The 22,957-nt window shown below is 43.8% G+C and overlaps 1 protein-coding gene across 1 annotated transcript in view; it reads left to right on the forward strand.

Annotated features, from left to right (window-relative positions):
- The window catches only part of SLC6A11 (solute carrier family 6 member 11), a 194,977-nt gene that overhangs the window by 21,697 nt on the left and 150,323 nt on the right, over positions 1 to 22,957 (forward strand). The gene's annotated exons all lie outside the window — the stretch shown is intronic.

Raw genomic sequence — 22,957 nt, forward strand, 5'->3', positions numbered from 1 at the left:
AGGCAGAAGGGTTGAATGATGTTTGTATGATGCTCAGTGGTGTTGTAAAAGGTGAGCAAAGTGCTGTAGAAGTACGATCTTTTATTAAGGCTAGAAGTGGGGACAGAACTCAGGACTTCCTAGATCCCAGCTCTATGTTAATCCACTAGACTAGGGATAACATTTCTAGTTTTCTTTTTTCTCCTCTTGCCTGTCAGCTTTTCTTCATCCCCGCCTCTGAAGTGTCCTGCATGGTGTGGGACATCCCACATCTCGCCCCAGGTTTTACAGTTATCCAGAGGTCTCTCATTGCCTTGGCAAAATCCCACTTTGGCACCTGGACACAATCACTGTTGGCAGCAGTGTTGGATACCTTCTTCTCCCCTGCTGCATGCAGCAGTGCCTCTACCCTGCTTCCTTCTGGGGCAATGTGCAGCTGAGAAAGTGCATGGAGACTGCTGAGGACTAGGCTGGGCTGCAGCAGTGGGGAGGTCTGTTGGGGGAGGGGAGATGGGGTCTTTGACACAAAACACAACAATGAGCATTACAGTAAACGGAATTTGTATTTTATTGTAAATAGAGACTTTCTACATAAAGTACATAGAATCATTGTTTAGTTTCATTAAAATAAATTCCAGGCTATTTACATGGTTGCTCATAAATGGTTTTAATAAAACAGTATGTGCAATAAAAAATTTGATGTCCCTCTTTGTGCCCCTCATTTCAATTACTGTCCCTCTTTGCCACTTACTTTGAGGGTCACTGGCTCCTCTTTTCAGAGTCCAGGAGTTGAGAAGTATGCGAGTGCCCCTGTGCTAAAGTTTGACTGATCACCTTCTATTTGTAATTGGTTTGTTTTACTCTCTTTGTTAGAACTCCTTTGAGGGCAGGCAGGACATGCTGGTATGATGAATGTGAAGAGAGAGAGATTCTTGGCCAATCACAGCACACTTTTCACATCAGTGTGCTATGCTGGCGAAAGATAAAAAGCTGTCATTAATGTGTGGTTATTGTAGGAGGCTGCAGCACATTGCTTGGTGGCTCCCCGGGGAGGTATTGTTTTAGAAAGTTACAGACTGTCATTGGCCTAGTTCAGAGGTTTTTGCTCTAGCCTTTGTTCCCCACTATGTGGAATCATTCCTGAGCAGAGGGACACCTGGGGTGAGGTTGTGTAGATTCCCTCAGAGGCACAGCACAAAACTTGCAGCCTGGCAGAGAGAGGGGTCAGGTTGCTTTAAGCAACCTTTGTGCTCTCCCAGTTCTGGGCTGCTCCAGAGTGGCTGCTCCTGGGATAAATTAGATCACCTATAGAAAAGGAGAAGAGGAGGGGATTTAAGCACTGAGAGATTCCTTCAGAAAGGGATATGGGGAGGCAGAGGAACTGCTATCAAAAATGCTGACAGAGCCATAGGAGACACTAGGAGAGAACCAAGAGTCCACAGGATGCCAATGAGTGGGAGAAAAGTCATATGCTGCAGAGAAATGAAGGAAGATGAGGCTTGGAGACTTGGCTAGGAAGAAGTTACTATGACTTTGTGAGTACAGATTAAAGAGGATGGACGGCAGACTGGATGGATCAGGAGCAAAAGAGTGGCAGCTAATCCTTCAATCATATATATGCACCCATGTATATTTCTACTTTCATTTCCACTAGCTTTTCCTTTGGTTCTCTGTGTTGCTTCCAGTCTTTTTTCCTTGCCACTCCCTTTGTCTCCTGTATGCCCGTGCTGCACTTGAAGCAGCTCTCGAAATCCTGTGCACAGATATACTCCTGCTTCTTTTGCAAAGCCTTCTCCAGATGTATTTCTTTGAGCAACTTTCAGCATTGATCTCCAAGACTGTCATGTCTCCTCCCTGTTTTGTCTGGACTGCTGGTATATCTGTATATCTTATCTGTCTGTGTAAACTTTCAAGCTCCTCTGAGCAGATATGAGTTTTGTTTTTCTGATCCTTCCATAAGCTCAAGGAGGGTTTGAGAATAAAGACTAGCTGTAGCCCAACTCCAATACACCCTGTTAAAGCAAGTCTAATGAACTCCTGTAGAATGGCATCCAAGTAAATAAAGTGCTGATTGTAATGAGACTTAGACTTGCATAAGAACACTTGGCATTTCAGCAAGTGCCATGAATCTTCGATAAGATGCACTGAAGTGAAGGTTAATCTTATCCTTAAGGTTTAAATGCTATAAAATGAAAAATAAAAACAGCCACATGCTGAGCTTCATCATAATGGAGCTGCAGAGGGAAAGAAAGATGTGCTGACTAATAGCAAGGTCAGTCTGGTTTGGAGTATTTCATTCTATTCAACGGACATGGATAAGTCACAGAAATGTGCATTGAGGTAAATTTTTCAGAGCTGTACACAATGCTGTGGCCATGTGACTGCCTCCCATTAACACCACCCCTGGGGATTGTACGGCTCATGCTCTCTCTACCACTTTGGAAAGAAATGTACAGCTAAGTGGCTTTCTAAAAGAGAATTCATGCATTTTAGATAGAATTTTATTTGCAGCTCCCGATCCATTTCTAATAAGTACCATAGGTTGGCCCATTTAGTAGTCATGGAGTACAGGTCTGTCGCGTCTTACACTGGGGTTATGTTCCGCAGTCAGTGCGTAAAGCGAAAATCGCGTATAGTCAAAATTACATTGAGTGTAATGGTGGGGAGAATCCCCCGCACTACAGGTACAGTATTAAAATTGTTATTTTTCTCTTTTTTTTGGTTTTGTTTTTGTTTTTGCTGACCACGTAAAGCTGAAATTGCGCATGTTAAATGCGTGTAAGATGCGACAGACCTTTATTGACCTTTGGAGGGTACCACTGATAACTGGCATAGTCTGTTTGGGAGTACTCTTGTAAGCCTTTGAATGTATAGATTTCCTAGTGGAACTCTGAAGAAGTAAAAGGGAATGAGCGTTCTAGAGTACGCATGTACATTCCATGGATTTCAGATCCTTTACCTGTCCATTTTCAAAAGAACCAAAGTGCTAGCTACTCAATTTCCATTGACTATCAGTGGGAATTTGGCACATACCCTTCTTAGGTACTTTTGAAAATCTGTTATTCATACCAAGAACGCATATTTGGGACTGATTCTGCAGCCCTTGAATCCAGTGGAAGCTTTGCCATGGACTTTCATCAGCAGAAGCTGTTGGTGGTGTCCACATTTCTCCTGCAGAGAGGTTATTTTAGTGCTTGCTGAGCAGTTGTTAAATAATGATGTTAAATAATGTTGGCATTTCATTGCCCATTTTACTTTATTCCATTTTTACTTTAGTATTATTACTACAAGATTAGTGTTAGAAGATTAGAAAAGGAACTTCTGAGAGGATTCTGTTCCTTTTCGGTTATTCTCATTGTCAGACAGAGAAAATAAATCCCCACTTTCTGTCTGATAGCAGAATCAGTATGCTTATTCATCTCTTAGTTTATTTTCATGCCACTAGCTTTGTGCCTGGAGTTTTTCAGACTGATACACCCAGAAAAGGTCTCTGTAGCAAAGAGTTCACACTCTACTTCTCTACTCCTGCAAAGGAAGTAGAGGGTGAATCTGAGACTGAAGCCAGTGGTACTCCATGTAGACATATCCCTGAAGAATCGAGTATAGATGTGTATGATGTACAGATAAAGAAGAGGGCAATGCACGAGGCATTTGAATTGTTGAGGTTTGGCAGACACCTAGTTTCATTAGGATATATATTTGTTTGCATTATTTTAAGTTTTTAGTTTGCTATAAAATAATGTAACCCACACTCCAGTTATTAGAGTAGTAAGCATTTTCCTATTTAAAAATACATCTGTAAATTTCACATAGAGGGGAAAACTTCCATTCCCCTTTTACCAAAGTCCTGTGCCATGTAGAACCCCGCAAACATGGATTTATCTTATTCTGTAGCCAAATAGTCATTAAATCCAAACAGCAGAGCACTTGGAGAGAGTGACCCATCATTTGCTTTATTCAACACATGAACAGCTACTCTTTTGTATATATTACATGTAGGGCACAGAATCAGATAAAAAAATATCTTTTGACTTGTCTTGTCCTCTTAAAAAAGAAAACCATCTCACAGATTCTGTATCAGAGATATATCAGGTTTGTAATAATCACTATCTCTGGTGCCTAGCTCAGTATTGTATTATACCATCTATTTTCCTTAAGAAGTAGTTATGAGACCTGACATGTAAAAAAAGTGTCCTAAGAGTAAAGAAGTTACAGAAAGTGACATGAATGCAATTATAAACTGGGAAATATAGACAGCTGTGATAATAATAAGGTCATATTAGTTTCACTAAGAAGGATGCATTTTTATTTACCCTGTGCTGGGAAGTAACCACTTCATTGCTGCTGAATATTTTAGACATAGAATGTAAAATGCACATCCAGTACTGTTCCTTATACCTAGTATGTCACCTTCAAAGGGCTGGGGCCTGATTCTCAGTTATGCTAAGGCCACGTTATGCCATTCAGACACTGTAAAAAGGGATGTAGGTGGAAATTTACAGCCACATTATAGTCCTTGTAAGGCCCCTTTACACCTCACTAGCAGCATAAAGGACCGTAGTGGTGTGAATCAAGCCCCTAAAGTTGGCATTTCAAAGGATGTTCCTGCATTTGATCAGTGTAGAGGCTAAAGCAGTAACCAGCAGAAAAAGTGTTTAGTTCTTATTAACCAAGATACTCAAGTTCCTTTTTATTTTTTAAAAAAGTTAATTAATTTGGTGCTCACAATTAATAACAAATAACATTGGAATGAACTGTGAATAACACTGACAGACGTGGTGAAAATTTCTTTTCACATCTCTGCCAAAGCATCTCAGTCCTGACCTGCAGCCTCCTTTGCGTTTGAGCACAGACAGTGATAGCCACACTGAATTATTCCACACAGCAAACCAGATCTCCATGTCTTGTCAAACTGAACTGGATCTGCCAGGGAGTGGCAGTGTTAGGAAGGAGCTTGTGAGACATTTTTCTGCACCTCTCACTGTGGAACTGCCTGGGGGGGCAGCAAATTGACCTGCATCAATTACAGCAGCCTAAAGGTTGCTCAGTTGCACTAGCTACAACAGTCTTCTGAGGCTGCTCTGCTAGCCAAGGATTTTTAGAATGCATTGTGATCTGGCACCATCCCCTATGGCCCACATCAGACCCCTCTCCACCTCTCATATGACCCTATGCTCAAGTGGAGGCTACGTTGGGTTTACACCACAATTCCCTCTACATCAGGGTATCCCCAGGGCAGCTCTCCATCCCCTTTGCAGTATTTTGGCACAAAGGGGATAAAGCCAGGGCACTGTATTTATGTTTTATTTTTATTAGACAAGCCACTCATTTTAACTTGTATGTTATGTGGCAAATTGCCGGTACTGTTCTCTGGGTCTCGAGCTTTCTCTTCTCTGGGGTAGGTTCAGGGCGATATTGCTTGCCTCTGAACCAGTTCTTAATCACTCCCCTAGTGTCCTTGGAGGAGGGGAGTGGAGAGGGAGGGGACCTGGGCCCACCCTCTACTCCAGTCCCAACCCAGGTCCTGGGTTGTGGCTGAACCACTAGGACCTAGCGTTCTTCCCCTGGTTACTTCCCCTTCTCATACCCATCGCTTGGAAGGCTTCTTCGCCTCTCTTCGATACAAGCCTGGCTGCCCCTTACCTAGGTTCTGTTGGGCTTCCCGAATCCCGCACGCGAGCACTCCTCCAAACCCTTCTATTTCTCTCTGGACAAACTCTTCCCTCTTCTGCAATCTGCACTCTGCTCCAACTCCAACCTTTCTCTTCAACTACCACCCCTGTCCTGAGCTGAAGCGGGGTTTATAGCCCATGACTGGAGTCAGTCTCTAACTGGAGTCGAGAGCTCTAACGGCCACAGCTGTTCTAGTTAATCTAAAGCAAACCTTCCTCCCTTGGCAGGGAATAAGGCCCCCTGCTAACACTCTTATGCTGCCCTCTGGCCATACTGTATCACAGTTAATATCTCCAAGCACTTTGGTGGAAATTTGGTCCTATGGTTTTGAAACAATGGAAGGAAGGTAATATTTTTGGCAGCTAAACCATGTAACAGGAAAAGTATACATTGTGTACTTCTGATATTAGAGCCAATGAATGCAAGAATTAGACCAAGATTCATAACTGAAGCAAGAAATCCAGGTCATCAGACCAGCTGGGATCTCTATAATAGTAGCAGTTAATTTCTGGTGGTGCCGAGTTCACTGATATTAAACAACCCCTGGCAGGAGGCTTACAGAGGAAGTCATGGCAAATGATCCAGTCTGTGGTCCAGCAACAAGCTGCAGGGAGGCATGGCAATTTACGTAGATATCTGTGCTGTTCTCATCGGTGCGGTACCAGAGTACATTACAACATTATACAAATCTATGTTAATGAACTACAAAGACCTAATTTTTTTCTTGTCTCACCCTATTCAGGGGCCAGAAGGAAAAACATCACTTCCTTCTTTGAATCATCTATTCTTATTCCTCTCCCCACTTCTAACTAGGTCTATGATGATCTTGTGAGCTCGTTTAGAGCAGCCTAATATGCTAGACTGAAGAGAATACTGGTAATTATAAATCATTACAAAGCTGTATACATTGCAGACAAGGCCAAGCCAATTGAGAGGTAACCAATCACTGGCACATTTTCAGAAGTTATCGCTGAGTAAAATATAACGTGAAAAACTGTCCTCTTCCTTGATTCACTGAGTTTTACATGAGTAGAGGTGAACTGTGTTAGTTATAATCTGCCATCCTTATTTATGTTGAGTAGCACCTTAACATATGAGTAGTCCCTTTGTGACCATCCACACAGTAAAGCACTAACTCATTGTGAGTGAGAATGGCAGAATCCTATCAGTTTTGAACTAAATTGCTATTTTGAATATAGTCGAGGCTAGCAATGGCTCCCAATAGTACAGGTTCCAGTAGATGCAGTGATCTGGACCATTACTGTTGAATTTTTTTGTAACAGCATTTGCATGCCTTGGCCAGATTCTTCACTGACTTGCACCTTTTGCGATGCAAAGTGAGTGTAAATTGCTCCGATTTTCTGTTAGTAGCATTTGACATCCACTTTACATATGTGTGGACTGGCTCATGTGACTGTCCAAGGTGCTGGGCAATAGAGAATCTGACCCCTAATCTTAAGTATTTTTTAACATCCTGATTAATACCTAGAGCATGCGTGCCAGTTCCCATTTTAAAAGATACAAATCCTGGAATCTGCCAATTCATCCATAGTGAAATTTCTCTTCTCCCCGCTTGTGTTTCCTACAGACTATTCTGAACTGTTTTATGCAATTGTAGTTTAACTGACTCAAGCAATGAAACTCCACAGCTTCCCTTGGGATCTCACTCATTATGTTTTCTAACAGACCTGATGGTTAGGAAGATTATTTTGGGTAGACATCCTCCAGTTTCCTCTTGCTCATTTTCATCCTGTTACTCATAGCAATAAGCTTTTGGGTCATCCTAGACTGTTCCCATCTCTCTCTGTGATTTACACCCTTCAGATACACAGAGAGTTACATTTCCCTGGTAGTTTCCCTTTGGCTTGGAAGAGAGGCTGCTGTTACTTGCTGCTCCGGTACAGAGAAGCTCCAATGTTCTTTAGGAGAACACGTTGTTCTGATAGGACCAGCCGAGCAGCACCAGAGCCTGAGAGATTCCCTGTTGCTGCTTCCAGACATAAAAATAACTGTCCCCAAAAGGTAGTGGAAGTGCAAGCAGAGATTGTTCACATTGATGGTTCAACTGGGAGTAGGTGAGGGGCAACATCAAGTGGGCCTCTGTTTCTTTTTGTGAGAAGGTTGGAAAGTGCAAATGCTGGGGTAATATTGTAACAATTTATGTTGTTTATAAACCTGGTCTGTGCTTGTGGAGGAGGCTGAGCCCTTTTCTGTCAATAACCTGGCACAAGCACCGTGTGTGAGATAAGCATGTGCTTGAGTGCTGTGTAATGCGATGAATGTCACTTTAGTCACTGGTATGTGACTGGCAAATGTTTGTTGAACTCAGGGTGTTTGGAGTTCCTGGAACCATCCAGGTCTCTTTATGACCGGTTTAGCATTGGGCCTTCCAGCCATGGAGAAGTCTTGCTAACTAATTAGAAAGCTGAATGAGAAATTAAAGCCCATTTGTATGACATCTGAAGTTAGGGACTTAATAGATTAAAATTTTGTAGATGGCAAGGAGAAATATACACACATGGACCAGAAGTACATTTTTACATGCTGTACTGAAAGTAATATGAGATGTGCTATAAATAAACAGTAAGAAAGTACCTAGGCTCTGGAGAGAGAGAGGGGCGAGAGATGGAATTAGCAAAGTCTATACCATTAGGGATAAAATCCTGTATGGGCACAGAGGGACTGATATTGTTCTGCTGACTAGGGGGCAGGCTACACAAGGTGCTGAGCATTGTTGGTGGAGAGTAACATCAACACCACTGTGGCTCCCTGCATGCTGCTGTTTCTCAGTAAGGTTAGGGACCAGGCAGACAAAGGCTGGGACCACTCTTGCTCCAAGGCCTTGTCACAGGGTGACTGGCCGTTTAAGGGGAAAAAGGACCATCTCCACTGTGCTGTAACTAGCTGCTTCCCAGCCTGCGGGGGTCTAATGGGGTCATGTATTAGCCTGTTGAACAGTTGGGGCTCAGAAAAAAGGGCTGCAAGAACTCAGTGAGGGAGAGTAGCTATAGGAAGCATGTTGGACTTCTGTGGATGACCCTGAGGTAGGGCAGGAAGGTTCCTGGGAGAAGCTGCTAAAATCCCTTGGGAGGGAGGCAGTGGCAACCAGCTACAAAACAGGGCCTGCAGAAGGAAAGCCCTGTGAAGTAGTGCTTAGATAAAAGAGCAAGGGAGAATTCTGCAGGGCCTGTGGGTCGAGGCCAAGAGCAGGGACTTTAGCGAGCGGTAAGACTGTGAGCGGGGCTCCTGGGAGCCAGTGCTCAGTAACAGAGCAGGGCAGGAGTTTAAGATGACCCAGAAAGGGACAAGAACTGAGCATCGAAGGAACTACAGAGTAATGCCAGAGGGGCAGAAGAACCTTTTGTTTGTTTGGACTTTTGTTAGTGACTTGGCTTGAGGGCCAACCCCCATCACTAACACCGAGACATAAGGAAAAGGTCAAGGGGATGGGTAGATTTTCTTTAACCTTGACTCCCACAGCAGTGAGCTGGGCTGGGCGCTGGAGACCTTGGCTGTGAATGAATATAAAATTCTTCCTGTGTTCCTGGCTGAAGAGAGGCAGATAAGTAAGTGACCCCAAGAAGCCTCCTGCCCCAATTACTTGTAAAGGAAAAGCATCTTGTAAACTGTTCTAAAGCAGTGAGTAGACACTAAGGGGGTTTTCCAAATAGATTGAATCTGTTTCTCAGCTTTTTCAAACCACGAAATAATGCAATAAGTGGCCTGGGACGTTCCTTTCCACAATATGTTGGCAGCAGTTAAGTCTCCTGCTATTCAAGTTCCATCTCCTGCACATCGGAAAGCTTTACTGAAGGATCCCTTTCCCAGGAAAATTCAATGTTCCTGAGAAATATAGTGCCCTGAAGAAGTGTACTCCTGGAAGCTGAAGTAAACACATTATCCATCTTTCAAAATCACAGTGCTCAAATTGGGATGAAGAGGTTATTTTTCAGCTGTGAGAAGCGGAGGTTAGCACATAATCACCTATCCTCCCCTCTCTGCCAGTTCCAGCACTGGAACATTCTTTTTTCTCTTTGTGATTTTCTTTGCTGATTTACTAAATGTAAGGTAGATTACACCCACAGCCCAAAAAAACAAAACAAAAAAACCCCCAACACGCTAAAGACATTTTCAGTAAGTGTATAAACACCTGCCCTCCTCCAAGCATTTTATCTTCCTGAGCTTTGCTATTGCACAGATGTGAAAGCATGATAACCGATAGGGTGGAAGAACAGCGATAACCAGTAGTCACAGGGAGTTCATAGAAGTTAGCGATGGGAGAGAGATCCTGAGCTATCTACTTTCCTTCCCCAACACAGGAATGGTCCCTCTTGGACATTTTCCTGTGCTTGAAACATGTTCCTATCCTCCCTCACTCACCCTACCCCTCATCACTTGTTTCTCCCACACATTACATCTTGACAAGCTAATAATATAAGCTCTTGGGGGCAACCACAGTCTTTTACTAGGCACCTATGCAGTGCTTAGCACAATGTTGCTAGGACCAAATGGAGCCTTCTTGTGCTACTGTAATTCAGATGATGTTTATTTTACCAGCCTAGCTTTAAATATGCCAGTGTCAGGTCAGCCAACATTTCTCTTGTTATGTTAATCTGCAGCATAAGGAATTTCACCATTTATTCTAATATTCATTCTAAATTTACCTTTTCTTCATTTGATCCCATATGCATCATGTGCCTGGACAATTCCTCTCCTTGCTTGGGGTTTACACCTTGCACACACTAAAAAGAAAGTCAATCTTCCCTCTTTATTGTAAGTTAGCCAAGTTATACACACTTAACTAGAGGTGGGCAAAAAACAAACCCCCACATCTTTACATTTCTGGATTTGTGTGTTTGGATGCAAATCACAGGATCTGAGTCCACCCTGATTATTTTGATTCTAGGTCAAAGTCCAGTCAAGAGAGGCCTATTGAATTTACCAATTCAAAATCTCCTGAGCAGCACTCCTAAGCCTTCACCACCATTGAATTCCAAACCAACATCTATCTCTGATTTGGGTTCAATCCGCAACACCAAAACCTAGTCTAATCCTAACCCAAATCCAAAGAAACCCTCCTTGGCACATCTTCAGTTCATCTGAAATTTCCTTTAATGTGCCAAATGTCCCAAGTCCCGTGGCTTCTTTCTCAGGTCCTTGATGGTTTGAACTATTGAGATGTCCTACATATGAAAATTATTTCCAAATCCCAATCAATTTCTGTTTTGGAGGGGGGAACTATTGCACAAAATGTAGTTAATAATTTCATCTTTCCTTTGATTATTGCAAGCCAAATCTATTTTATACAATACATTAAACTCTGGTGGCAGAATATTCAGAATATTTTAAGGGTTCTCTCCTTAAAAATGGCTTGTTACTACCATAGTTCGTAACAACAAATTATCCTTTGGTTTCCAGTGTTTTTTTAATTTACAGTTGAATATTAGTTTCTTGAATAGAACATTAATTAACCTCCCTGAACCCCACCTCATCCATGCCTCCCATCCACAAAAAGCCTAGGAGAATATATAGGCATTGCAACATTATGTTAAGGTCAACACATGTGGGGTCTGTCAGATAAATGAAGGAAGTGTATTCTAGGGGTTAGGATTCAAGGCACTTCACTAGAAACATCTGTTACCATACTATTCCCTTTTACACTTGACAGAGATTTGATAATGTGACGTACACAAAGAGAGAAGTGGTCTTTGAAGTAACTAGGATTCAAACTGTTTAGTGCTTAAATGGTCAAAGCAAACACCTTGAATTGCACCTGGGCTCTCTGGATAGTGCTGTGGAGCATAGATTTAAGATGTTCCCTTTGGGAAAGTTTGCATGCACAGAGGAAGGCAAATGCTGATTGTCTTGGGATAAATCATTGTTTTGGTTAAAATAAACGAGTAAGTGAAGAGAGCCTTTTATCAGAAGCTCTCACAGTTACCTATTTGGAGAAGTGAGCATGATTGAATTATCATTCAGGACACATTAAGTTTCATCATATAATGAAAAGGAAGACCAATGTAATGATATAACATTGGTATGTCATATAATGGAAAGAAAGGTTAAACTTCAACTGGTATCAGTCCTTGTGCTGCCAACAGATAGTGTCATCAGCACAGAATCCTCCTTTGCAGCCTAATCAGTGATTGATTCCTGCAAACTGACTTATAAAAGCAAAGCACAAAGAAACACTCACTGAACTTGTTTGCCATTATGTGGTATAGCTGGCCTGGTGCCTCTGCCAAGGAGCATTTCATCCCCAGTAGCCTGCACCCTCCTGCAATAAGCTAGATTGAAATGCCAAAACTCCACAGCAGAGCAAGCCAAAGTCCACAATTGAAAAAGCTCAGGCACAAGGAAATGCTATCGAATCATAAACTAACTCAGCAGCCAACTCAACTGAATAAGGATTAGTCTCTCTGGGAAATGATACCCAGTCTCTCTTCCTTACCCTTTGTCTAAGAAAGTTCCTAAGTGCAGTAAGCTCCAGTACACCTCTACCCCAGTACAACACAGTTGTGGGGAGCCAAAAATCCCTACCACGTTATAGGTGAAACATCGTTATATCGGGGTAGCGGTGGCGGAGCTGCAGCGGTGATTTAAAGAGCCCAGGGCTCCCTGCAGCAGCCGGAGCCCCAGGCCCTTTAAATCGCGGATGAGCCTCACTGCCGCAGCTCCAGGGTAGCAGCGGCAGGGCTCCAGTGGTGATTTAAAGAGCTTCGGACTCTGGGCACCGCAGGGAGCCCTGGCCCTTTAAATTGCCAGCCGAGCCCTGCTGCTGTAGCCCTGGGATAGTGGCGGCAAGGCTTCAGTGGTGATTTAAAGGGCCTGGGGCTCTGCAGCAGCCGGAGCCCTGGGCCCTTTGAAGCACTGCCACCGTGCTATATGTGAACCCGTGTTATACTGGGTCACATTATACTGTGTTCCTTTTCCCTCCCTAAGTCCCCCCTGCAGGCTCCAGATCTTATTGTATAGATAGCTTGCCAGCCCAGTTGCTCAGAAAAAAGCAATAGTTTCCACCTTGACTTTTCAATATGGTCTCATAATAGCTTAAAAAAAAATTGTACAGGTCTCTCACCTATACGTTAATCAGTCTCTCCGTACAGTACCATGGGATTGCCATATGTAGATCTCTTGGATTTTATTGATGCCCTCTGCTCAGGAGTGAATTTCTTGCACTGTGATCAAGTGGTACTCCCAACCTGCTCCAGCCACAGTTTGTGCAGACTACACAAGATCACTCTCACCCTCTTCCTGTGAACACCATCCCAAGCCTTCTCCGCAAGCTTGGCTATTCCTGTGGTTCCTCCTGTCGAACCTCTCTGTCTCAGACCCGAGATCCTCCAGTCTGGAGAGCTCCACCTGTTCCCAGCATTTCCTCTTATATTCAGGATGGTGTTAACAAGCCACATCTGCGACACTGAATGAGACGGAAAACAGTTGAGGTCTGTCGTGTTATTACCGGTAGCTCACAGTCTGAGGTCCTTTCTGCTTGCTCTGAAATACAGAATGGGATTTTCAGATGTGCACAGTGTTAGCTTACCTTTGCTCCCATTGGAGTGAGTGATAAAACTCCCATTGACTTCACTGAGAGCAGAGTTAGGCCAGTGCTGAGTACCCTTGAAAATTCACCCCTAAGGATCCTGTAGTAGTGCTTTTTGTAAGGTCAGGATTCTCCCACCTCCTCACCCTGCCTTGATGTCTTTGGTTGAATGTTTTCTCTGTAATTATGTTGTGCCAGTGAGCAGGGGCGGCTCTAGGTATTTTGCCGCCCCAAGCACCGCAGGCAGGCTGCCTTCGGCGGCTTGCCTGCGGGAGATCCACCGAAGCCGTAGGACCAGCAGACCCTCTGCAAGCAAGCCGCCGAAGGCAACCTGCCTGCCGCCCTCGCGGCAACCAGCAGAGCGCCCCCGTGGTTTGCCGCCCCATGCACGTGCTTGGCGTGCTGGTGCCTAGAGCCGCCCCTGCCAGTGAGCTGCTGCCCTCCACTGCATGAGTGTCTACTTTTCAGTGATTTTATGTGCATGTAGCTTTGGGATCTTTTAGGATAGACACATGCTAAGGCAGAGGTGGACAAATTACGACCCGTGAGCCACATCTAGCTTGCGGGCCCCTCCTCCCTAGCCCTTGAGCTCCTGGCCCAGAAGACTTGCCCCCGGCACCCCGTCCTTCCAAAAACCAGAAAGCCCCCCCCCAACCTTTTTATCACTCACTGCGCTTGCCTGGCGAGGAAATAAAAGGTGAGCTCCTGGGCTGTGCCAGCTGTACAGCTGTGTCCTGAGCTAGAAGTGCGTCTGTGCTGTGCAGTGCATGGCTGGGTCAATAGTCGAGTGGTATGGCTTGCAAGTGCTGCCAGCACATCGGTGCTCTCAAGACAGCGCAGGAAGGGGTGAGAGAGAGGAAGAAGCGGGGATCGCCAGAATGAGTTTGATAGAAGGGCAGGATTGTGGATAGTGGTTGGGGCAGTCCAAAGGGAGGGGAACAGGATTGAAATGGGGAAGAGATTCTGGGGGGCAGTCAGCAAGAAGAGTGGGGTGGATGGGGCAGTGGAGGCAGTCAGGGGGCAATCAGGAATGAGAGGAGGGAGATTGGTGGGTGGTGCAAGGGCAATCGGGCAAACGGTTTGGGGTGATAGTGTCAGGGACAGGGAGCAGGGAGAGTGGATGGGGGCATGGTCCCGGAGGGGCATAAGGGAACGGAGGGGGTTGGATGGGCCAAGAGTCTGGGAGGAAGGCTGTCGGGAAGCGCAGAAAGTGGGGGGAAGTGAGATTGGGAGGGAGTGGGTCCACTCACCCGCCGTCCTCTACCGGCCTCTATACAATTTCCAAAGCCCGATGTGGCCCTCAGGCCAAAAAGTTTGCCCACCCCTGTGCTAAGGAAGTGTTTATTAGTTTTAGAGCTATTATTATGCAATCACCCAAGATACCTTGCAGCCAGGCAAAGCTTTCAGTAGGTTACGTAATTAAAAGCACAATTAAATCTTAATGTAATCCATGACCATGTGACATGAACTCAAATTATAACTGTCAGCTTTGTGGTTTGCAGTGTCTTACACTGAGAGGCAGAGCTTCAGCTAGGATCAAGTAGGGCAGTGCCAATGAAGTCAACTGATCGGTGATGTTTTACACCAGCTGAGAATTGGTCTCTGAGTGTTGTGTACCAGTTGTTTGCATTGTGCTTGTGTAAAATGAAATCAGATTGTATAATTACAGTCCAAAGAGATCATCACAAAACTAATATGTGTTTCTTACGAGGTGTGTGTCTCATGGTTATCTCCTCTATCTCACGGGTTGTTTAATCTCACAAAGGATAATAAACATCAAAGGAAAGAGAGTATATAGAGAGAAATAGATAGGAATTTCAGAAATTGTATAGCCATACTGCATCCCCAAGTTCAATTTGCCAAAATTTCTTGCTGCTCCATTATAGCACAATATATTGAAACAGACTATCTTGATTTACTGTGTGTTATAGCACCGATAACTTTAAAATGGTTTACAATGTATCAGTATATCCTCCACTGTTGTAGTTTCTATCTTTGGCTACAAGGTTTTGCATGTTTGGATCAAATCCAGGCTCTCTCTAGCTGTGTTTGTACCTTGTAATTAATGGTAGGCAGAGTTCTAGCCTGGTTGACTTGGTTGGAGTGGATGGTGCGTGTTTTTTTTTTTTCCTGAGAACTGGTCTGGCCATGCCTTGCTATGGGCTTGCAAAATCCTAACATGGTCCACAAGCTAAGGAGGCTGTGCTGTTTAGGGAGACTGTACTGGATGGAAGCCAAGTTGAATTTAGATAGGGCCGTAGATACATCTGTGGGTGATTCTACCTTATTGTGTTCCGGGTCCCTGCTTATAAAACCTCTGTCAGTCTTCAGTCCTTACAGTGAGTAGCATATTACTCCACAGACACAAGGGGACTATTTGAGAACTTAGGTACTTAAATGTGGCAGAGTCAGACATTGAGTGTGTGGATACCATGAGGCCAAAGTAACATCAGCTTCAAGTACCAGAATCCAGCAAAGAGTTCATGGTGTTATTCTATAGCACTGGCTGGATTCTCTGGTCCCCCAACTTCACTTTGTACATGGTGTATGCCTGGTGCCAGTAAATTGGAATGACTAGCATGTAAGTTAGTATCGTCCTGTTGCATGGAGCAAAGTGAACTTAAAGTGCCTAGTGAATCTCCTCTGTTTAGGGGGATCCTTCCTGGAGCAGAGCTAGCTTAGTCAACCTACTCCACTCTCTCCTGCTGCAGCCTTACCCCTCCACTCAGATAAGAAGGCAAGCAGCATGTTGGGGAGGAGGGAGGAGTGGAGGGGATATGTCAGAGGAGACAAGTTGATGTGGCAGAGTTAGATCCCATCGTGTCCGATTCTCTGCTGGCTGCATAAGGTCCCAGAGGATTTAACTCACACTGAGGTTGGAAACTTGGGGCAGGCTGCAGGGACCTTCTTTTTGTTCTTTGTCAGAGTGTTTAGCACAATGGGGTCCTGGTCCACCACTGGGGCTCCTAGATGCTTTGTTAATACAGATGACAAATAATAATAATAATTAATAATAATAAATAATACAGGAACTGTGATCAGTTCTCTGACAGCCCCCATTTCGCTGCACAAGCTCCGTTTAGATGCAGTGAAGAATCAAGCCAATATGTATTCTTAGGGGACAAAATACTTCCTCTTTTTTTAATGATGTAAACTGTAGAATAGAAGAATATGAGCAGATCTAGCCAAAGGTGGCAGCTAGACTGAACTGAAGTTTTACAAGGACAGTTTTCAGTCCTGAATGCTTCCTTCTTTGGAAAACTGTGCTCTGTTGCCATTATTTAAGCCAGAGTCTCAGCAGGAGAGCTAAGGAGCTGAAACTAGGGGAAGCTGTGTTGTGCCTGGCGAGAGAATCACGGCTAGACCTTGTGCAAGGCTTTCTCTGTCTTTCTCCCATGTATTCTTTGCATACATTGTACTTTGTGGCTTAATTATACGTTCTGTGCTCGTTGCTCGTGGCTTCTTAAGGGAAAAGAATCTTTGTTTTGTTTAAACAAAGAACAGACAAAATAAAGATTTTGATGTAACTGGAAAAGCTGTGAATACTCATTTAAATGCTAGTAACTCAAATTGATTGGCACCATGTGTCTTTTTAAAATGGGAGCAGCATGGCTAATCACACTAGTGCCATAAATATTCTCTGTACTTTTCTTTGCAAATGCCTGATAGTGATTAAGTGATTTTTAGATGCCTCAGTTTTGGGGGGCTCAAACTGAGACGCCTTACAGGGACACAATACTCAGAAAGTGCTGAATACCTACCCTCTGAAAACAACCCCTTTAAAGTGTGTCAGGTTGAGGACCAAAACTAGCTACTTTTGAAAATCCTTCCCTCAGTGCAGCAGTTATTTCACCAGTGGTGATGCTAGGCATAAGCAGAGCAAGCTATTTCTTAGGGCCCCAATCAGCTGAAATTGCTCCAAATTAATATTCCCCCCAAAATACAGTTCATCTGCTTTAATGTGGACTTGTTAACAAGTGTATTAGTATGTCTTAGGTTGGTATATCTTTTGGTTTGTGGAAACAATGCAATTAGTATTTGTAGGGAGTGGGTGAGGGATATGGGAAAATTCCTGCTTAGTGCCCCCAAGGGACTAACACTGCCTCTGCATTTCATGACCAGGGATTTTGTGTGCAGTAAAAAATCACCTTCTAGCATGTGGACGTTGGCCATGGAAATACAGAATAGGTATCATTAATTTTAAAATATGCTAAAAAAAAAGCTTCAGAGGTAAAGAACAATTTAATTTTGAGGAATTGCTTTGATTTGTTGCTCAAATTGATAAATTTGCAATCTGGATTTTCTGTTTGGAGAAAAACACAAAAGGCAAAATTTGCAGGATGAAAGTCACCTAATAAGGCCAAATTCAGACTTAGAGTGAGAGATAACAACTCCAAGGGTTCCACTGGTGGTTTTCTCCCACATCAGGTTTGAAATTGTTCCACAGGGCTCCAGCTGACTACAATGAGTGTGGGCACATGCAACCACAGCAAGAACAATCCCAGGCATTTGAGTCCTTTCACATTTATTTTTCAATAAAATTAGAAAAAATTGTAAGAAATGTTGGGATCAGCCAGCTTGTAAATGCCTTTTGTTACATGTTTGTACAGCGCCTAACGGAGTGGGGGCCTGGTCTATGACTGTCCCTAGGTTCTACCACAATACAAATGATACATAAGGATAACTGAGATAGATGTGGAGGAAGAATCATTGCAGTAGCATGATGACACAGATGATTCTTTGTTTCATCCAAGGCTGGTCCAAGCAGTGAATTCCAGTCATAACCAGAATGTTGTGGGTGACGAGCAATGGTGTGTTATGACACATAGTTGTACAAGGAACTAATCCATCTTCCATGAGTAGGCTCCTTGGCTAGATCATTTTTAAACATGTGGCAGAGCAGTGTCAGCATGCTGTGTAGCTCTTGCCTTGGGGCATTGCAAATTCAGTGTCTGCTCTGGAGGAATGTTTGATTGATATTACCAGCTGAATGTGTTAGCTACTTCCTCCTCAACCCTGGAAAAGCATCAGTCTTGCTGGAGGGATGGGGATTGTTGATATGAGGGGGCTCTGGGTGAAGGCAAAGGGCAAAGTTAAGAATGTTTAGTATCACTATGGTCTGTCTCATCTCCACGAAAAGGAATATGTCAAATATATTTTGGACAATTCCCCCTTCATTTGCACAACTTTTTTAGGTCTCACTCTTATATATCATGTGAAACCCCACAACGGCAACAGACGTCTCTTTGACCATGAGGCTACATTCCCTTTTAGTATGATTTTCTGCATGTTTATTCATAGCGTGAAGTATGTCAGAATGCAGCAGATATTTGATCATTTCTTGGGATGTGATCATGATATACCCATCTTCCATTTGGCTACCTGTAAAATGATGCACTGATTTTTAAGGTCACACTCCTGGCTTGTGTGTGTGTATTTTTATTTATTTATTTATTTTAAGAAGAGGATTAGGAGACAAGGCTGGAAGTCATACTGAACCTAATGCAGCATGCACCACAGCTGTTCTTGTCCAGTTGATAACTGGATACTTTAAACTGACCTTTAATCAGAACGTAGACCTTGCTCTAGAGGCATGGAGCACCGGCCTCATTTTCAGTTCCGGCATGCTGATAAATTCAAAACCTTTCTTCTGTTCTTGCTCTTGACTTCATCCTTCTCTCTTTGACTGAAACACATCCTTCATCAAGTACTGTTTCTTTTGAGAGAGAAAGAGAGAGATGGTAGTGATCCCTATTTTGGTAGCCTAACACTCAGAGGTGAAAGTGGGCAGGATAGGCAAAAGGGATAATGATGCAGTGCTTTAATGTCATTGCCACTTTTGCCCCTTCCCCCGGGCCACCAACAGGGCTCCCGGCTGCCACTGCCAGAACCCTGGACCCTTTTAAATCACTGCCAGAGCCCCAGGTGGCAGAGGCCAGGAAGCACGGATGGGCTGGCAGGGGGAAGTTGACCCTGCCAACCCTGCCCCTTCCGCCCGAGGCCCCACCCTTTCCGCCCCGTACCAGTAAGAATTTAATATTACTTTCACCCCTGCTAATACTTCCCATTATGAAAGATTCTTGCAACTTTTTATGAAGCTCTAACATCTCCTTTGTTTTCAGTAGGACTTTGACATTCAGCAGGAAGAAAGCCCTAGCAAAGTTACTTTTCTTTGACCCCTAAGACTCCATCCAGGCTTAGCTGAATTAAAAAATGGTTAAAAATTAGCATTTCCCTTCTCTCTCTTGGGTTTCTCAGGAGAATTTTGTTAGTGCACCAAAATAAATAAATAAGAGCATTCTAAGAAGCCAGGTCCACGCCACCATCAAAGCAGCAGCAGCAGTAATAGCAATATAACACTGAACTTGGAACACGTGCAAGCTGCAGAAACAGCTGTTGCAACAGTTTGAGGGGTGGAATGGGTGAGAGCTTAGACAGGCTTTTGTCTTCCCAACCAGAGCACCTGACCCAGTGCATGGCTCCAACATCTTGTCTCCTACCTCTGAGGGTGGGGGAGAGAAGGGGGGAGCAGATGTACCACATGGGGAAGGAGCTTGCCATCTATTTGGGGGTGGGGAAGGAGACACCTGGGTCAGGTTCTCCCCAATCACCATCTGGATGCAGTGCATGGCATGAGTGGGCCATTTCTCTGGGATAATAGCCTTCTCCTGCTGTCAGCTAATATACTTAGTCCTTCAGCTAAAATTGTAGTAGTCTGTGCAATGATGGTCAATGGTCAGGGTTCAAACCCTGCTGATGATGCATGATGCAGAGGTTGTTAGTTGTACAAAAAGTCTTTTTTTTTTTTTTACCTTTTTCCTTTAAAAATAGGAAATTATATTTAAAATACAACTATGTTAAACATTATTTATTTGTCTGTGCAACCTTAATTCAGCCAATATGCATTATGATACAGGCCTTAATTACATGATCACAGGTTTCCCTCACCCAAGACCTCTGCCTCACTTGTACTAGGTTGGATGCACCAGGGAGCAAAATGAAGGTTTTCAATGTAGATTTAAAAAAAAAAGCAATAAAGTTATATAATGTAAAATATTTGGCTTTAGGGAAGCATGTCCAATGTTATCTGAGTCCACATATGTAACATATGGCTTGGTGTGGTGCTCTGTCCCCCTCTAGTGGCACCTAGCCCAGCTAGCAACTGCTCCAGCCTTAGCTAAGAGCCATGTGACTTTTAGCTCATGCAGTAGAGACTCATAGGCCAGGTCTACACTGCGACTTTAAATCGGTTTAATGGCCGATATACCGATTTAACGCTGTATCCGTTCACACGACGTCGTCATTAATATCGAGTTAAACGGCTCCTTAAATCGATTTCGGAACTCCTCCCAAACGAGAGGAGTAGCGCTAAATTCGATAGTGATAACTCGGATTAGGGTTCATGTGGACGGAAATCGACGTTATTGGCCTCCGGGCGGCATCCCAGAGTGCAGCACTGACCGCTCTGGACAGCAATCTGAACTCGGATGCAGCGGGCAGGTAAACAGGAAAAGCCCCGCGAACTTTTGAATTACATTTCCTGCTTGTCCAGCGTGGAGCTCTGATCAGCACGGCTGGCGATGCAGTCTGAAATCGAAAAAGAGCTCCAGCATAGACCGTACGGGAGATACTAGGTCTGATCGCTGTATGGGGAGACAAATCTGTTGTATCCAGCTCCGTTACAGAACACGAAATGCCAAAGCGTTTGAATAAAAAACTGCAGGATACACAGCGCTGCGTGACAAGCGTAACGGGAAGCCAGAGACTCAAATGGACGCTCATGAAGGGAGGGAGGGGGTACTGAGGACTCCAGCTATCCCACAGTCCACAGCAGTCTCTGAAAATTATTTGCATTCTTGGCTGAGCTCCCAATGTCTGTAGGTTCAAACACAGTGTCTGGCGTGGGTCAGGGAACAGCTCCTCAGTTTATTTCCCCCCACCCCCACGTGAAAAAAAAAAGGGAAAGATTGCTGTGCTATGGCGTTTGCTCAATGCACTCCGCGAAAAAGGCGCCAAAGGGTTGTCTGCTGCCTTCACAAAGGGAGGGGTGAGGCTGTACCCAGCACCACCCGGGGCAGTGTTTTCTGCCCCATCAGGCACTGTGCTCTCAACACGGAAGTGGGAACTATGGGATAGCTGAGGAACAGCTACCCACAGTGCACCGCTCCTGAAATCGATGGTAGCTTTGGACCATGGATGCAAACAATCGATTTCGGGATCCCACTGTGGACGCGCTAAACCGATTTTATTAGATCTGTTTTGTAATATCGGTTTAAGCTAATTCGAAATAATAGTGCAGTGTAGACGTACCCATACACTAAGCTTCAGAGATCCCAGCTTCAATCTCAACCGCCGACAACCAGTACCTATTAGCATTACACGTAGACTGACAGTAATAAAAAATTAATAATGATACATTGAATCTAGTGTCTTTAACCACAGGAAATGAGAGTACTCATGAACTTTAAATTAATTAACCTACACAGTGCCACTGAGAGGTAGGTTAGTGCTGTGTCTCTAAGATTGCAGATGACATTAAATGCAGATCCCCAAGGAAGCTTTGTTCAATAAAATGCATAGAAGTTTTAAGGCAGGAGATTAGAGGCATGCAGAGAAGGAAAAATTAACTAGTCCATTCTTTCTCACTTGGCAGATTTAATCTGAATAAGGATTGATCTCCCTGGGCCTGATACTCTTGTATCGCTCCAGTTTTACATCACATATGCCTAGCTGCAGAACCCCATGTTGTTTCTGTGAGAATCGATGGAAGCTTAATAAACGGGTGAAAAGGGACCTAAGCGGTTGAGAGTAATTATTCTGCAGTCTGTAGTTGGGCACATGGCTAATTACTTGCTAGAAGCAGTTTAGAGTTCACTAAGCACTTTGGTATCTATGGATATGTAATTAATACAAAATGCCATTTTAAATCAACCTCGACTGTTGACTTCAGACACTGACAGAGTCAGCCTTCACTGCTCTGGTAAATTCAGCTTCCTTTAGAAATGTCTTTTAATTTCCCATAGACAATCTCTTAATTTTAAAAGGAGATGAAATCCTTAAAGGGATTCATGAAATGGATCAGTTGTGCAGAAAGAAATTCTTGTTCCTACTCGTAACCTCTTTATTCAATGTATCACAGATTGTTGGTTTATTTACACGGGTTGGGGGGGGGGCTGGTGAACAGAGAATTGACATTATCTGTGATTCTATTATTGTTTCCTACTAAAAATCAAAGCCATAAAAGTGTCAGCTGCATGCCCAAGACAAGAAAATAATTCTAAAATTGGGGAGCTTGGTCCTGTGGCTAAAGCACTGCACTGAGATTCAGGAGACTTGGATTCAATTTGTGGCTGTGCCACAGATTTCCTGTATGAACTTGGGCAAGCCACTAGCTTTCGTTCAGTTCCCCATCTACAAATGTGAAAAACTATACTGCCTTTCTCCCACCCTTTGTCTGAAATGACTGTTTAGATTGGAAGCTGTTCCAGGCAGAAACTCTCTATTGCTATGTGTGTACAGTGCCTGACACAATGGGGCTTGGTCTCAGTTGGGGCCAGTTGGTGCTACTGTAACACATACAATAATAACAGCAATGAGAGGTAGGAATCACATTGCACTTACTGTTTCTAAGCCCTTCTTTCTCAGTATGGTGCATTCTCAGTAGGCAGTTGCCAGTTCTGTGACGAATTAAAACAGCCTTCCTTTTACCCAAATGCTGTAAAATTATTTTGTTCATAGTTTTGCTAATATTCTAGCACTTCA

Source organism: Chelonoidis abingdonii, chromosome 17, assembly GCF_003597395.2.
Source record: "Chelonoidis abingdonii isolate Lonesome George chromosome 17, CheloAbing_2.0, whole genome shotgun sequence".
Classification (NCBI taxonomy): Eukaryota; Metazoa; Chordata; order Testudines; family Testudinidae; genus Chelonoidis; species Chelonoidis abingdonii.